This window comes from Bos mutus, chromosome 2 (assembly GCF_027580195.1).
Source record: "Bos mutus isolate GX-2022 chromosome 2, NWIPB_WYAK_1.1, whole genome shotgun sequence".
Lineage (NCBI taxonomy): Eukaryota > Metazoa > Chordata > Mammalia > Artiodactyla > Bovidae > Bos > Bos mutus.
Genome location: NC_091618.1, coordinates 62,962,606 through 62,980,966, shown reverse-complemented (window position 1 = coordinate 62,980,966; position 18,361 = coordinate 62,962,606). Strand labels below are relative to the sequence as shown.

The 18,361-nt window shown below is 46.5% G+C and overlaps 1 pseudogene; it reads left to right on the top strand.

The window, feature by feature from the left end:
* The first annotated feature begins 2,064 nt into the window (after positions 1 to 2,064).
* Positions 2,065 to 18,361, top strand: part of LOC102268398 (ubiquitin-conjugating enzyme E2 N-like) — a 41,885-nt pseudogene continuing 25,588 nt past the window's right edge.

Sequence of the window (18,361 nt, the reverse complement as noted above, 5' to 3'; positions counted from 1 at the left end):
TGCTGGAGACACCAAAGGGTAGCTGTTTAAGAGGTTAATCCTACCTGTACCAGTTGCTGCAGCAGAAAAAATCAACAGATCTGAATTTGAATACTGTGTGACTTTGGGCAAATCACTTAACCTCTCTGTAAAATGAGGATATTAGCACAACCTTCTTGAATTGTTGTGAGGATTAAATGGATGAGCAGCATGCCTGGCACATGGCAGATTATGGTGGCAGAACTCTGGGGAGTTTGGAATCCCACTGACCCTCACGACCTCATCCCATTCCCCTCTTCCCCATGGAGAAAGGCAGACACTGTGGTCCTCATCTCACAGAGAAATGAGTCCAGAGCATGTTCATACAACAGTGAAGACCTGAATCAAGGGTTAGAACTCAGGTCTCTCAACACTCAGGCCAGGGACTCTTTAGATATAGCACAAGGCTACTTCCAGAGCCTTTAAAATGTTTTGGATATTTATGGGTAAAAAGACAGGCTATCTTGAGTTGACTTTAAAATAGTCCAACAGAAACCAAAAGAACTGGGGGGAAACAGAATAGATAAAACAGACTGTTGGTGAATGTCGTAGCTGATGGCAGATACTGGGCTCCTCGTGTGATTTTTTTCCAACTTTAGGTACATTTGAAGTTTTCTGTAATAAAACATGGACATGATTTTGAGCCTTCTTTTTTTTTTTTTTTGGCCATGCCACACAGCATGTGGGACCTTAGTTCCCTGACCAGGGATCAAACCTGAGTCCCTTGCATTGGAAGCATGGAGTCTTAACCACTAAACCACCAGGGAAGTTCCAATGAATTATCTTTAATGACTGATGAAAACATTCATGATAAAATAATCAGTGAGACAGCAACATGTAAAACTGTGTAAGCATTGCAATCCCAACTGTGTGTGTGTGTCTGTGTGTATCTACCCACACATGTGTGAAAGTGTCGAGAATGAACACACCATTAATTTAACATGTTTGTCTCTGCATGATAGACTCATTATTTTTCTTATCCATGTTTTCCACGGTTTCTAAAATGAGCATGTATTATTGTATAATCAGAAAAACAGTCGATATGAAAATGCTTAACATATAATTTTGCTAAACCAAGTGGCTGGGACAGAAGATACTGGGGGCATTGAGCCAGTTGAGGGCAGAGAGGCTGGGGGGTCCCTACGGCTGCTTGGCCCCAGCCCTGGGAGAGGAGGGGCAGCTGGACAGACACCTCCAGGTCTTTGTTACCTTGCCAGTGAGTGGGTGCCAGTCCCAGAAGGCCCAGCCCTGCTTCATGCTGCTTGCCCTGGTCCTAACCGGCTGTGTTGGCCCTGCCTCAAGGGCCAGGTGCTGGGGAGGTGAGCCAGATGTCAGAGCCACAGCCACATCTGGGGAGGGTGGCTGAGAGGCACGTCGCCCAACTCTCTGGGTCGGGATCTGGTTTCATCACCTGACCCCAGCGCAGAGGGCTCCAGGGCCAGAGGTGTGGCACCACACCCCTGTCCTCGCTGCACAAGGCAGATGCAGTGACCACATCCTCACTGAGGACCTACCAAGTGCCACGTCCGGCACACAACCTGTGGAAGCAGCAATTGCAGGCCCACTCTGCAGATGAGGGAGCCGAGGCTCAGAGCTGCACTCACCCTGTAAGAATCCTCCAGTGCTTCCCCCTTGCCCTCAGGGTGGAACAGAGCCCCTGCCTCTGGGTCCTGCCACTACCGGCCCCACACTGTTTGTCACTGCAGTATTCACAGCCTCTCCACCCACTGGGCACACACACGTCCCAGGCCTATGCTTGGGATTTCCCCTCATTATGTTAGCTGTCCTCTTATTCCCACATCATCTTGTCTCTGTGGCAATGCCACCTCTTCCAGGAAGCGCCCTCCTCCCCACGCCGATAGGCTCAGACTACTTGGGCAACTCCCAGCAAATCAGTATTCCTCTTTGCACAGCCCTAGTTGTGCTGTATTGCCAAGCATATTTTCACATCCCTTGCCCCTACTGCCCCTGACCATGGACTCCCTGAGGTCAGGGAAGGGGTCAGGGCCATCACACAGAATCCTTCCTCCAGGAGGAAGCAGCCCCATGCGACCACGGGGTGAAACTTGGGGTCCTGGGTCAGAATGCAACCTGCGCAACTGTACCGCATCCCCGGCCTGGTCTTACTCGGCTGTAAGTGGGCCTGGCACAGAGGCTTGTGTGAAGGAACAAGCGAACGAGTGTGAGTGTGAGTGAGAGAGTTGTCCAGGGTCTTCCAGTGGTAACGGCACAGCCAGGGCTCCATCCATGGCTCAAGGGACTCCAGATCTCATGTTTGCCATGCACTCTGGAGATGCAAGGAGCTTGTGGCACCTCCAGATACTGAGCCAAGGCTGGTCTAGAGGCCTGAGCCCTGCCGGGACCTGACCAGGGTGGTCTCTGGGCCTCCCAGAGGATGAGGTGCTGCTGAATGAGGGGTCACACAAGCTGGCCAAGGCTGATGACCTCGTGGCAGTGAGGGTTGGGCCCAGTCAGGCTTGTGAAGCCCAGGCCTGGTCCCCGAGGGCACGTGCCAGTTGAGAATGTAAGACCACCCTATTCTTCGGAGGAGTCTTGGACCTCAGCAAGGGGCCCCCCTCTCCCAGAAAGGTTGCCCCATGGAGGACACAAAACAGAGAAAAAGCCCAACACAAATCTACTGGTGACCATTCAGGGTGCGAATCGATTGGATGCCAGGGTGTAACACAGTAAGAACATTGCTTGCCCTTGGGCTGTGCACAGGCTTCGAGGATGTGCAGGGAGTGTCTTCCCCTTCCCAGCGGTGGGGGGTGACTCTAGACTCAGACAGTAAGGTGTCCATTCTCCCCACAGAACGTGCAGAGACTCTGAAGGGGCAGAGCAGGAAGTAGGGGTGCAGGGGATGGACCCAGAGTGGTGGCCAGCACTTACTCTGCAGAAATCAGGCTCACTCGAGGGCCGTGCTTAGAGGCAGGGATGTAATAGAAAGAAAGAGACGGCTTTGGGGGCCAGACAGAGCCAGGATCAAATCCTGCTAGACCACTTCAGGGCTGGGTGACATTTACAGTTCACCCAGCTTGTGTGGGTTTGTGAAAAGAGAGTGATGGTTAGATCCACTGGGAGAAATTACTGCAGGCATGCATCTCAGACACATCCCACGAAGAAGACAGGCCACAAAGAGCACAGACTAACTGATGATTCCATTCATACTCAGTTCTAGAAAGCACAAACCAAGCTACAGGGAGAGAAAGCTGATCTCTAGGGGATGGGGCCTCGGAAGGAAGAGATTACAAACAGCAAAAGGTCACAAGCAAACAATGGCAGATGATGGACATGTTCCTAACCCTGAATGTGATAATAGCCCCATGAATGTGTTCATAACTTACAATCTAAATTGTACAATTTATATCTGTGCAGTCTGTTGTATGTAAATCACACCTCAATAAAGCTGTTTAAAAAAAGAATCCAACCCAACCTCAAAATTTTTAAAAAATCTCAGCGGCTTCCTCCTGGGAGCAAGTCACAGGGTTGAAGTGACTTTTGAAGATGACTCATTTCTGTCTGGGTTAGTTCCCTGCCATTTTTACATTATCAGGACAATTCTTCCCTGACTCATTTGTTGAATACACATCTATAGAATTCTAACACAGCTCCTGGTCATTAGGCCAGGTTGGATCTCTGAAGGTGACCACGCAAGTGGTGTTCTGCTTTTCTGGAAAGGAGCCCAGGGCAGTCCTTAACTTGGACTGTGCTGTGCTGTGCTGTGCTTAGTCGTGTTGGACTCTTTGTGACCCTATGGACTGTAGCCCACCAGGCTCCGCTATCCATGGGGATTCTCCAGGCAGGAATACTGGAACAGGTGGCCATTCCCTCCTCCAGGGGATCTTCCCAACCCAGGGATCAAACCCAGGTCTCCCACATTGCAGGCAGATTCTTTACCATCTGAGCCACCAGGGAAGCCCCTGGTGGGCTTGGCCTGGGGGCCCGGAAACCAAAGTGAGGTTGCCCACTTCGTTCTGTTTGGAGTCCTCATCTGGTGGTCCTTGCTGGTCAGCAGGAGGAAGGGCATGTTTCGGAGCCCCCTCCCCAAGCTCCCTGCTGATGAGATTGGGCCTTTTAATATCTCATGCACCTGTGAGCAAGCATACTTCTCAGATTTAATTTTTTAATGTAATCTATTTTATTGAAGTATGGTGTTAGTTTCAGGTGTCCAGCAAAGTGATTCAGTTATTCTTTTTCAGATACTTTTCCCTTTTAGGTTATTACAATATACCGAATACAGTTCCCTGTGCTATACAGTAGGTCTTTGTTGGCTGTCTATCCCTTATCAGATTAAAATGACTGTTTTTCTTCTTAGCTGTAATTCATTCTTGTCAGTTACTCCTGTTCTGACTTGTTATTGCAAGAAGTTTGAAACCAAAATGTCCAGTAATCTGGATTTTGCTGAAAGAATTAGACTGAGTTTATATCAGCATGTAGGATATTGTGTGTGTGTGTGTGTGTGTGCGCGTGTGCACATGCATGCATATTGGTGTGCACACTCACAGGCCACAAGCTGTGAACAATCATTCCTCAGCTGTAGCTGTCCTTCATGACTTTCTTGCTAGTTGGTATTTTCCATTCTTAGAAATGACTCTGAACCACTACAGTATAAAGAGAAAAATCAAGAATGAAACCAGTACTGAAAGAACCATATAGAACCATATCTGTCCACCCCTCCTCTCTTACCTGACCTGAGACCGTCGCCTGCACCCACATGGTCTCCAGGCTGGCTCCTTCCCCTCTTTTCTGATCTTGAGTGACCTTAGCAAATTTCAAATCTGAGTATGGCTTTCTTCTGCTTGCACACTCTCCACTGGCTCCTCTGACGGCAGAACAAAGTCTATGTGCCTCCTTATCAAATATTAAATAAGGTTTCTGTGTCCAACATATATAAAGAATGCTTATAATTTAGTAGTAAAAAGACAACCCAAACAAAAATAGGCAAAACATTTGAGTGGATATTTCTCTAAAGAATATATAAAAATGGCCAGTAAGAACATGACAAATTGCTCCATGGCATTCGCCATCAGGGAAATACAAATCAAAATGATAGCGAGATAACACTTCACATATACTTCAGTTCAGTTCAGTCACTCAGTCGTGTCCGACTCTTTGCGACCCCATGAATCGCAGCACGCCAGGCCTCCCTGTCCATCACCAACTCCCGGAGTTCACTCAGACTCACATCCATCGAGTCAGTGATGCCATCCAGCCATCTCATCCTCTGTCGTCCCCTTCTCCTCCTGCCCCCAATCCCTCCCAGCATCAAAGTCTTTTCCAATGAGTCAACTCTTCACATGAGGTGGCCAAAGTATTGGAGTTTCAGCTTTAGCATCATTCCTTCCAAAGAAACCCCAGGGCTGATCTCCTTCAGAATGGACTGGTTGGATCTCCTTGCAGTCCAAGGGACTCTCAAGTCTTCTCCAACACCACAGTGCAAAAGCATCAATTCTTCTGTGCTCAGCTTTCTTCACAGTCCAACTCTCACATCCATACATGACCACAGGAAAGACCATAGCCTTGACTAGACGGAACTTTGTTGGCAAAGTAATATCTCTGCTTTTGAATATGCTATCTAGGTTGGTCATAACTTTCCTTCCAAGGAGTAAGCGTCTTTTAATTTCATGGATGCAATCACCATCTGCAGTGATTTTGGAGCCCCCAAAAATAAAGTCAGCCACTGTTTCCACTGTTTCCCCATCTATTTCCCATGAAGTCATGGGACCGGATGCCATGATCTTCGTTTTCTGAATGTTGAGCTTTAAGCCAACTTTTTCACTCTCCACTTTCACTTTCATCACGAGGCTTTTTAGTTCCTCTTCACTTTCTGCCATAAGGGTGGTGTCATCTGCATATCTGAGGTTATTGATATAGCTCCCGGCAATCTTGATTCCAGCTTGTGCTTCTTCCAGCCCAGCGTTTCTCATGATGTACTCTGCATATAAGCTAAATCAGCAGGGTGACAATATACAGCCTTAACGTACTCCTTTTCCTATTTGGAACCAGTCTGTTGTTCCATGTCCAGTTCTAACTGTTTCTTCCTGACCTGCATACAGATTTCTCAAGAGGCAGGTCAGACTACCTCCCAATATTTATACTAAATTATATTTATTATACAACCTTCCCAATATAAAAATATGTTGGAAAAATTAATAAATTAAAAAACCCAAAGAATACCATCAAGTATAGAAAGTCAGGGCCTGAGGATTAGTAGAAAGGACACAGAAGTCAGTGGAACTCAACACAGGGCAGGGAATAAGTCCATACCCCTCCATGAGCAAGGCCATACCCACATGGGTCCTCAGCACCCAGTGGACCGGTGAGTGATGGTGCTGGGTCAGTCAGCTACTCATATTAAAAAATAACTACATTCCGACCTCCCACCATTCACAAAATTCAATCAGATGTACAAATGAGATAAATAAGGAAAATGAAGTTTCTAAACCCATAGAGGAAAACACTGGAGCATGTGTTTGTGTTCTTGTGGGAGGGAAGGCTTTGGTCAAGAAAGTAGAGCAAGCAAAACTCACAAAGAAAAGATGGACACATTGCACTGAATCAGAATGGATATCTCTGCATGAAAGGGATCAGGAGGTACAAATCTCCTAAAATAAGACTAATACATGGATACACTCTACAAACCACATGGTGACTATAGTTAAAACACTGTGTCCAATATTTGAAAGTATCCGGGAGAACGGATCTTAAAAATTCTTATCACAAGAAAAAACTGTAACTCTGTGTGGTGATACATGTTAACTGGACTTAGTTTTTTTCATTGAATTATAGTTGATTTACATTGTTGTGTTAATTTCATGTGTTCAGCAAAGTGAATCTGATATATATACTTTTCCAGATTCTTTTCCCCTATGGGTTGTCACAAAAGATTGAGTTAACTGGACTTATTGTGGCTATCATTTTGCAGTATTTACAAATATTGATCCATCATGTTATAAACCTGAAGTTAATATAATGTTGTCTCAATTATACCTCAAGAAAATATTGAAATTTTTATGTGCCAAAAAATCACCTTAACCAAAGTTTAATAACTATGTGAAAAAATAAAAAAGACTAGGAGGAAATAGTTTATATATAAAAATATCTACATATATTGTATATTTACAATAATATATTTATATAAATAATTATCTATTTATATATAAATGAATGTGTTATATAATATATATTTAAATACATATCCAGAACATGTGAAGAACTCCTACAAATCAACAACAGTAATAGAAGACCAAGAACCCAATAGAAATGGAAAAAGAATGTGAATATCAGTTAGCAAAATATAAAATCCACATGGTCAATAAACATTTGACAAAAAAACTGGCCTCACTAACAATCAGGGAAATGTAAGTGAATACCACAAGGCAATACTGTTTCTCTTGCGTGAGCTGGGCAGAAATTAGAAAGTTTGAGCACCTCAGAATGGAGAGGATATGAAAGTAAATATTCTCATGCCTGCTGTGGGTTATATAAACAGATGTAACCATGTCGAAAGGCAATTGTCAACAGGAATTTCAAATTTTAAATCTTGTATACTGTGACCTGATTGTTCCATTTCTTGGTGTGTACCCATAAGAAAACTTGTACACACATGCAAAGAGGCATATACAAACTTGGTTACTACAGCCTTCGTTAAAAGAGCAAAAACAAGAGACACAACCTAAATGCCCCAGATGGGGACAGGCCTAGTAAACTGTGATATCACCATGCAATGAAATCACACGCCACATTACAAATAATGAGGTTGTTCCTCTGACTTGACCAGAACAGGGCTCCAAAACAAACTATTGTCAGATAAAAAAGCAAGTCTCAGAGTCATGCCTTCATTATCACACCATGTGTGAAAACACACGGTGACCACAACTATCCTGCAACATGCTTTCGCAGAGCCTTGTATGTGTCAGTGCAGGGGTTGCCCCCAAGGAGGAGAGTGGAATTAGGCCTGGCCGTCAGCGAGGACAGAGGTGATTTTCTTCATACTGATTCTATTTTTTCAAGTAGAATATATTTGTGCAATTTTAAAATATGACAACATTGCAAGTCAATTACATTTCAATTAAAAAATAGATTAAAAAAAAGAAAGATATGTAAAGATTTAGCCCAGAAAAGTTAAGATCAAATTATATTATGGAAGAAGTTCAGGAATCTCAAGTTATTATAGATTTTTTTTTTAATGCTACACATTTATTAAAAATGTCAAAAGTTTAAAAAGACTAAACATATTGTCAAGGAGATGGAAGAACTGGAAGCCTCAAACTCTTCTGGTAGAAACACAAAAGGAAACAACCATTTTAGATCACAGTATGTTCTGATATGCTCAGTCGCTCAGTCGTGTCTGACTCTTTGTGACCCCGTGGACTGTAGCCTGCCAGGCTCCTCTGTCCATGGAATTTTCCAGGCAAGGATACTGGAGTGGATTACCATTTCCTTCTCCATATTTTTTTTTTTTTAATAGACATCTGGGTCAGTATAGTGACTTGAAACTAGGAAAAAATTTTAAAAATATGAATTAGACACAGAGGACTATATTCTGTCAAGGCAGTCTGAGTACAGGTTGGAAAAGAATTTTCAGACAGAGTATTTTAGAGGAGAGAATTTATTGAGAACAAAGGGCTGAAGTAGTGAGGGGCCCTGCCAAGACATGGGGCTGTCTTCACAGATCAGGGAGAGCTGATGCCTTTCCAGAGTTAGTAGCCAATTTTTATATTCTCAAGACAAAAAAAAAAAAAAATCCCTGCTTCAAGGGCAGCATTAGATGATTGGTTAGGGCAATATAGGGTGAGTACAAGGGTAGGCATTTTTACCTAATATGGGATCAGGAAACTGACCAGTAAGGATCAGGGGGGCTTTTGGGAATGGTTATGATGGGGCTCAGTCAGTTCCAGAGGCAACCTTGGTGCTGGGCTCCATTGTCTGTGGCCTTGGTATGAGACTGTGGCCTTGGTATGAGACTCCACGTATTCAATATCCTGTGATAAACCAATATAGGAGAAATAGATATATACATGTGTATATATATATATAAAACTGCATGACTTTGCTGTATAGCAGAAATTAATACATTGTTGGAAGAAGCACAGGCTGGAATCAAGATTGCCTGGAGAAATATCAATAACCTCAGATATGCAGATGACACCACCCTTATGGCAGAAAGTGAAGAGGAACTAAAAAGCCTGTTGATGAAAGTGAAAGAGGAGAGTGAAAAAGTTGGCTTAAAGCTCAACATTCAGAAAACGAAGATCATGGCATCTGGTCCCATCGCTTCATGGGAAATAGATGGGGAAACAGTGGAAACAGTGGCTGACTTTATTTTTTTGGGCTCGAAAATCACTGCAGATGGTGATTGCATCCATGAAATTAAAAGACGCTTACTCCTTGGAAGGAAAGATATGATCAACCTAGATAGCATATTAAAAAGCAGAGATATTACTTTGCCAACAAAGGTCTGTTTAGTCAAGGCTATGGTTTTTCCAGTGGTCATGTATGGATGTGAGAGCTGGACTGTGAAGAAAGCTGAGCGCCAAAGAATTGATGCTTTTGAACTGTGGTGTTGGAGAAGACTCTTGAGAGTCCCTTGGACTGCAAGGCAATCCAACCAGTCCATCCTAAAGGAGACCAATCCTGGGTGTTCATTGGAAGGACTGATGCTGAAGCTGAAACTCCAATACTTTGGCCACCTCATGAGAAGAGTTGACTCATTTGTAAAGACCCTGATGCTGGGAGGGATTGGGGGCAGGAGGAGAAGGGGACGACAGAGGATGAGATGGCTGGACGGCATCACCGACTCAATGGACATGGGTTTGAGTGAACTCCAGGAGTTGGTGATGGACAGGGAGGCCTGGCATTCTGCAGTTCATGGGGTCACAAAGAGTCAGACACAACTGAGCAACTGAACTGAACTGAACTGAAACCAACTATACTTCAATAAAATTAATTAAAAAAATTTTAAGTTAGAAAAAATAAATCAAAACCAGGAAAATATAAATAATGATATGAAGTCAGAGCTGTGGGAGAAAAAATGGAAACATCAAAATCCAGATGCCCATGATATATGACTCTGAGAGACTATGAAGAAGAACGAAGCCTGGTGTGCCGTAGCCCATCAGGTCACAGAGAGTCGGACATTACTGAGTGACTGAACAGCAAATGATCTATGAAATTGCCATAGTTGAAGTTCATATTTAGTTCTGAGCTTCCTGGCAACCCAGGGGAAAGTGCAGATACGACATAACCAACCTCTGATTGTCAGAAAGCAGAAACCTGGTTAGAAATTTTCTCATGTGGTAGATTTTAGCTTTCTAACCACTATGGAGAGCCACAAGTTCAACCTCTTGGTAACTTCAGGGCCATGCAGGGGATTCAGCACCCACTGGCATGCCCTGATTGTCTGTTAAGGGTTGTGACTACCCTGGTAAGTGCGGGATGCTTACCAGAGTGGAGCAAAGCTATGATTGGTCCTGCAGGATGAAGCAGAACTCCCAAAATTCCATGACCTGCTATTGGTTAAAGCTTGGTTTAGATCACTAGGATCCTGACCCCAGAGACATAACTGTGACCTGTGGTCCAAACAGAATGCCAAGGTCAAGGCTGGGTAAGCCCTTCTGTAGTTTGTATCTCCTTCCAGTTGTCCCTTACCATCAGGGGTAACTTACAGAAATCCTACGGAAGCTGTTTATACAGGGTTTGGGATCATGTTTGCGTCCTCAATTCAGTGGTACAAAGCTCAGAGTAGTGAAGCAATTTCCCCCCATGTCACAGGTGGCTGGCCCCAGAATGAAGAGTATAAGCCCAGTATCCTGGCTCTTTCTACTGCCCAATCCACCCTGCATGCCAGATTCAACTGTAAGCTGAGAATGTGATATGTCAGAAAAATCAGAATAAATCCTATGACCAAGAGTGTGCTTTCTGTTTTTTTTTCTCCCTTGGCCATGCTGCACGGCATGCAGGATCTTAGTTCCCCAACTAGGGATCAAACCTGTGCCCCTGAGTGTAGAAGCTGAGTGGAGAAGCACTCAGTCTTAACCATTGGACCGCCAGGAAAGTCCTGAGAGTGTGTTTTCCTTCACGCTCAACACTTGGCAGGCAAAACACTTGTTCCAGGTTGAGAAATTCAGATTGAGTGGAATTGACTTTTGGAAATGACCAATAGTATCCAAAGCCTGGTCTGGGAGATAACATGGATAATCAATCATAGCTTGCTATTTATTTTTACCCTGCTCTTTTTGAAATGGATTTCAGTTGATATTTTAAAAGTGTGAAACAAGAAAATAAAAATAAATGACAAAAGGAGAAAACGAAAATTTAAACTGAAACAAAGTCAGTTTGCTTACACCATAGTGCTAGAAGAGGGGCATAAACGTGATCCTGAGCTTCCTTGTGGCCAAAGCAAAGAGTGAAAATGGTCAGCTTCAAGGTGCTCGTGTTATATAAGCTATAAACAAGTTGACTGTCAGATGCACAGGCTTTCCGGAGTATAGAGATCTGAAACCAATGTCTTTTGTGGTTCCCAATAAACTTGATCTCTTGGGACGAGGGAACAGTGTCCTGACCACATCCCTGAGGGGACAGTGTCTTGACCACATCCCTACAACAGTGAGTTTCTGTGCACGCATGCTAAGATGCTTCAGTCATATCTGACTCTTTGCGACCCTATGGACTATAGCTAGCCAGGCTCCTCTGTCCACGGGATTCTCCAGGTGTGAACACTAGAGTGGTTTGAAATGCCCTCCTCCGGGGCATTTTCTCAACCCAGGGATTGAACCTGAGTCTCTTACATCCCCTGCATTGGCAGGAGGGTCCTTTACCATTAGCACCTCCTGTAGTTCCTTTTTAAAACAGCATCTTCAGAACTTCCCTGGTAGCCCAGTGGCTACGACTCTGCGCTTCCAGTGCAAGGGGCTTGGGTTCACTCGCTAGTTGGGTAAGTAAGATCCCAAATGCTACAATTAAGAGTTCTAAGGCCACAACTGAAAGATCCTGCTTGCCTCAACTGAGACCCGGGGCAGTCAAATAAATAAATATCAAAAAATAAAATAAAGCAACATCTTCAAAGCACTCAGTTGGCATGGCACCAAAAAGTAATTTAGTAAACTCACCAGTCCAGGGTGGGGTCAGTCTGGACAATACTAGTTTGTCACAAATAAGTTGTGATGATATAGATGGATGCAGAAATTAATTCCCAGAGAAGACCCGGGCAGAAGCTGACCGTAAATGTGACAGAGGCCACAGGAGGCGGCAGTGTTTTCCTGCTCCCGGAGGAGAAAAAGGCGGGGCAGTGTACATTTGGAGAAGAAGGTGCTATTGTGTCTCTTTTAAAAAGAAAACAAGTTTCTTAGTTGATGAGGCTGTGTCTTGTGTCTAGACAAGTGTTCGTCACGGCACTATCCTTGATGAACTCCAGGCCGTGTTGACCAGACAGCTGACATGCTGAAAACCTCCTGTGAGTGAGTCATGAACCCCAGCATGGCAACTCTGTGGTTTGGGCAAGTTACATCGTCACTTTGTACCTGAGTCTCCTCCTCTGCCATGCAGGTCGGCCGAGAAACCTGGAAATAGAGCAGGGGACATGCTGGTCCCATGTGGGCTCTGGAAAGATGCTAAGTCTTTCTGTCATGAAAGAAGGCGAGACAGCAATGTGGCTCTGCTGGAGGACTTTGACCCAAGTCCCTGGCATGGATGCAGGATACTCTCCTGGAACCAAGATCTTCAACTCCAGCCCTAGGGCTTATTGAGTTCTCCTGGGCTCCATGTGGGAATCAGCTCTTTCAGACCTGCAAGCTTTGAGCAGGTCAGGGGCCTGCCTGCCCAGAATGACCAGTCTTGGACAGAATTTTAATGGAAGTTCATTAACATTTTCCTTTCACTTCTGGAGGATTTGCTTTGAGAGTTGGGTGGAATATTATCTCCAATGAGATGAAAGTAGAGTCCTCGGATGAACGGAGCCCCCTTGTTCCAAGGAGTCCCTGTCTGATGCTAAGTTTGTACACATGTACCTAGCCAGCCCCTGCACCCCACTTTTAGGTCCAAGACACTGGGAACATTGATTTAAAGTTTCCCAAGAGCTGTCCCCTTGGTGCCTTGGTGAACTGGAGAGGTTGAAAACACCAGCACCTGGGTTTGTCTGCAGGCAGGCAACCACACATTGGTTCAGCCTTGATAGACCTGCTCTCAGGTGCTGGCCTATGTGCTCACAATGGCTACTTTGGGGGATCCTTTTGGGTGCACTTAAGTGGCCAGGAGTGGGTCACAGCCACTGAGCAAGGAGCTCTCCCGTCCCAGAGCTCAGGCCTCTCCCAGCTGGACCATCCAGTGTGGAAGCTGAGACCTTCTGTGGATATTTATGTTTAAACTTAATTCAATCAAATAAAAATTCAGTTCCTTAGTGGCATCAGCTCCATTTCTGGGTGCTTGGAAGCTGCACCTGGCTACCTATAGGATACAGCAGGTGGAGAAGGTTTCCATCATTGTAGGAAGTTCTGTTGGACAGCCTGGCCCAGGTGTCAGGACTTTCCACTTGCTGAGGAAGGCTGGTTGGGTTCCGTGACCAAGATATTAGAGGTGGTGGGTGACATTCACCTCCAGATGAATCCATGGGTCAGAGCCCTGGGCGCATCCAAGCCACCCCAGGGTGGCTCTGTCTCCCTGCCCTGAGCCAGACTCACCCCCTAAGCTGTGTACTTGCCCCCCTGCTCCCAGAGAGGTCAGAACAGAGAATCTGGTCCCAGCAACCCAAGGTCAGCAGTTTCCAGCCAAGCAGGTCTGGGCTGGGCCTGGTGTTTGCTGAGCTCAGCAGCCCTGAGGCCCCATGGCCAGCTGGGCCTCCACCCTCTAGAGGCAGCTGGACACCCCAGTCCACCTCTTTGACTCCATCTGCCCTTCTGGCACCTTCCTCCTGCTTCCCAGCTAAAGATGAGCTGAAAACAAGGACAGCGGCCTTCCCCAGTCTACCCCAATAGCATCAGCATCTGCCTGTGGGAGCCTGGCAGAGCCCCCTGCTCCTGTGAAAGCCTTTGTCTCTCCATGTGTACGTGCATATGAGTATCTATGTGCATGTCTGTGTATGTGTGTGTGCATGCTCGCGCACCTGTGTTATCCTGGGCTGAGGCTTTGGATCTAAGGACAACTTCCCTTCCCTCCCCATCGTATATTGATGGGAGGGGGAAATATTTGCATTTCAGTCCTGCCCAGCAAGCTGTTGCTGTGCTTAGTCACTCAGTCGTGTCTGACTCTTTGCGACTGTGTGGACTATAGCCCACCCACCAGGCTCCTCTGCCCATGGTGATTCTTCAGGCAAGAAAACTGGAGTGGGTTGCCATGCCCCCCTCCAGGGGATCTTCCCAACCCAGGGATCGAAACCAGGTCTCCCGCACTGCAAGCACATTCTTTACCGTCTGAGCCACCAGGGAAGTCTTGCCCAGCAAGCTAGGGCTGGGTTAAAGAGTTCATGGAATAACCTCCAGCATGTGAAAGAAGCTAATCCTAGACTTGAGTCCAGCTTAGCTCAGTTTTCTCTTCTATAAAATGCAGACAGTAAAGGCAGCTCCCATGGAGCAATAGGGTAGAGATGAGTGTAAAAGTTCTTGGCCACAGTTCCTGGCATGTGGTACATGCTCAGTAACTCTTAGCTGCTGCTGCCTTTTAATAAATGCAGAGGAACACCTTCCTTTATTAAATCCCTACTACAAATTGGAGCTCTTCTGAGCACTTTATTTATTTTTATTGAAGTATAGTTGATTCATAGTATCATGTTAGTTTCAGGTGTACACTTTAGTGATTCATTTGTACATATATGTATACACACACACACATATGGCTTCCCTCATAGTTTAGTTGGTAAAGAATCCGCCTGCAATGCAGGAGACTCGGTTCGATTCCTGGGTCAGGAAGATCCCCTGGAGAAGGGAAAGGCTACCCACTCCAGTATTCTGGCCTAAAGAATTCCATGGACTGTATAGCCCATGAGGTCGCACAGAGTTGGACATGTTTGAGTGACTTTCACTTTCACACACACACACACACACACATATATGTATATATATATCGGAGAAGGCAATGGCACCCCACTCCAGTACTTTTGCCTAGAAAATCCCATGGACGGAGGAGCCTGGTAGGCTGCAGTCCATGGGGTCGCTAGAGTTGGGCACGACTGAGCGACTTCAATTTGACTTTTCACTTTCATGCATTGGAGAAGGAAATGACAACCCACTCCGGTGTTCTTGCCTGGAGAATCCCAGGGACAGGAAGCCTGGTTGGCTGTAGTCTATGGGGTCGCACAGAGTCGGACACGACTGAAGCAATGCAGCAGCAGCAGCAGCAGCAGCATTGAGTATAGTTTCCTGTGCTATATATTATGTGCTTGTTGGTTATCTGTTTTATGAATAATAGTGTATATCTGTTAATTCCAACCTCCTAATTTAGCCTTTCCCCACCCCCTGATTCTCTTTGGTAACTATAAATTGTTGTTCCTGTGGGTCTCTTTCTATAAACAATGGAATATTACTCACCCATAAAAAGAATGAAATAATGCCATTTAGAGCAACATGGAGGGACCTAGAAATGATCATACTAAGTGAAGTAAACCAGACCGAGAACAGTATCACATCGCTTATATGTGGAACCTTCAAAAAAAAAAAGATGGCACTTCCTTGAATGCTCCCTGCACCTGTAAGCAGTGCTGATGGGGAGTAGAAGCTCAGGGAAGTTACCTGAGTGGCCAATGGCCACAGGGCTGTGGGGTGTCCCACACTCAGCAGAGACTCTCCCAGCGGTCCCAGGAGCATCAGAGCCCACGTGGGAAGGAAGAGGCCTGAGAGCAAAGAAACAGGCTACTGATTGCCACAGATGAAGACTGCAGGAGAGGGTGCTCAGGTCTCCTCTCCTCCGTTCTCAGTTCTGTGACCCCTCCCAGAGCGCCTGCTGGGTACTGGGTTCCCTGGGCCCTCTGCAGTGGTAGACGAAAGAAAGAGTAAGAGTCCTGGAGATTCCAGAAGGTCACTGCTGAGTAGAGACAGCAGTAGGAGCTGACCAGGCTAGCCCTGCAAACGAAGGGATCTCTCCGCAGCCATGGAGGGTGAATCAGGATGCCTGCCTGGCCTGGTCCTCCTTCTCCTCCCCCAGAGAACTTACATGAAACTGTTAAGAGGTAAATGGATGGCGTCTATGCAGCCCGTGGACTGTGTGAGGCCAGTAGTGGCCCCTGACACACTGGGCCCAGGTTTCCCCAGAGTCTGGTTGCTTGGGAATGCAGCCCAAAGTGGGTGGTAAACTCCATCTAAGGCTAAATATAATATGAGGCTTCCTCTATTAAAAAAAATTCCTTACCCCAGCTACCCAAATTCTACTGCTTAAGAAACATCCACACCTTAAGATTGGGAAATTCTGTCTCTCTCAAAGGCAAAATGTTTCACAGGTTGGGAATCACCCACGAGCAGCAATGCCTTCAGGAGAGTTGGCCCATTCTCTCAGCAGAGAAACTGACCCTGAGTGAGACCCTGGTGGACAAGTTTTGCTGAGATACGGGAGAGAGAATCATGGAAGTGCGAGTCGGGTGGGGGCGCTGATCCAATGAGCTGGGGCAGGAGGCCCACTAGACACACTCAGGACTCCAGCAGGCGATGCTGGCAGGCGGACAGCTGAGCACAATGACTTCATTTTCAGCTTATTATTATTTAAACATGGAAAAAAATTGAGGAGAGACAAAAGAAGTTTGTTTTGGCAACTTGACTTTCAGCTTCAGGAAAGTCATGGCCTAGGGTTTTCCCCCAGCATTTGTTCCCCTGGGTCTTGGGTGCAAGGGGTGGGGACAGGCCAGGTGGGTGCAAAGGGGAGGGTGACATCCCAGGGCCACTTGTTTTGCCTACAAGACCATAGGACTAGGGTGGCTGGTTCTTTATTTTTTTAACTGCAGTCCTGGGTGGACTAAAATACTGCTTTGGGTTTTTTCTTTGTTTTGGTTTTGCTTTGTTTGTTGTGATTGCTGAGGACAGAGCACTGCTTCTAGCCCAGGCTCTGCAGTGTGGCCTCAAGCAATGAGCTGCCCCACCCTGGGCCTCATCTCAAAGAACACACACCTCAGGTCTGTCACTTCAGGATCTGGGATGGTGTGTGGTGCCTGCTGGGGCACTGACCACCTCCACTCTTCCATTCAGAGGAAACCATTTGCAAGGATTCTTCCCAGTCTTCCCTCTTCAGAGAGCCGGTCTGGGCCCTCTGGCCATCCGCCATGCCTGTAATGCTGGTGCTTGATCCCACATTTTGCCAACAGCAGAGGAGAGGGTTTGGACCCTGGCTCTTACCTGCTGTAGGCTCCTGGGCAAGTCACTTGCCCTCTCTGGGCACCTGTCTCTTAATCTCAGGAATGGGGAGTTGTCATCACCATGAAATGGTGAGAGGAACCCTCACTGGTCTGGTCCAGCCCTGGCACTCAATCAATGTGTCAGTTTCAGGGCCGTGAGCATTGCCCCCCATCTGTCTCTCCTGGCCTGGATGGGCCTGCTGTTTGACACCCAAGTGGAAATTTTTAGGGTGCAACCATGTCTCCTCATGGCCCTGGATCAGCGAGAATCGTTGATGAGGTCCAGCGCCATCTCCCAAGCCTGCAGGAGCATCTGGGCCCTGGGGTGGCAAGCTGGGGACCCGGGCACAACATCTAGGGAGGCGCCAACTCCGAGGTGGCAAGTGCAGAGTGGGCCTCCCTTGTCTCATTGGAGTCCCGGACCTGCACTGGGGACCAGAACAAGAAGATGTAGTCACCAGCATGTAGACAGGCTTCCCCAGGGCATGGGGGTGCTGGAGCCCCTTTCTCCCTCTGCGTATTTACCCATCACCTGGACTGGTGGGTCTTTATGAGCAGATGCTGGTAGTCTTGCTCTGCCCTGCACAGGTGGCCCCTGGAGCAGAGCGCACCTTCAGCAGACAGAGGCTGAACAAGTGAATTGCAGAACATACACTCAACTGTTCTTTTTACCCATCCATCCATCCACCCACCCAGAGCACACAGCCTAAACACCAAGCTGTGTGCTGAGCACCATGCTGGGAGCTAGAACCCACAGCATGGCTCACACTGAATATGAATGAATGTGTGTTTGTGTGTCTGTGTATCTTGCCTCCCTTTCCTTGCCCTGCAAAAAGGTGACCTGACAGCCAGGGGCCCTGCTACTGGTGCAGCCAGCAGACGCCTTCCGGGAATGAGGCAAGGTCACGCCTCAGTCAGTGGAATTTCTCCATAAATCAAGAGTACCCCTAGCAGTGGGGTCTGGACAGAGCTAGTTCTTTATCTGTCCCTAGCATCTGTGAGGAAGGACTTTATGTGATTGGACAGTCTTCAGCC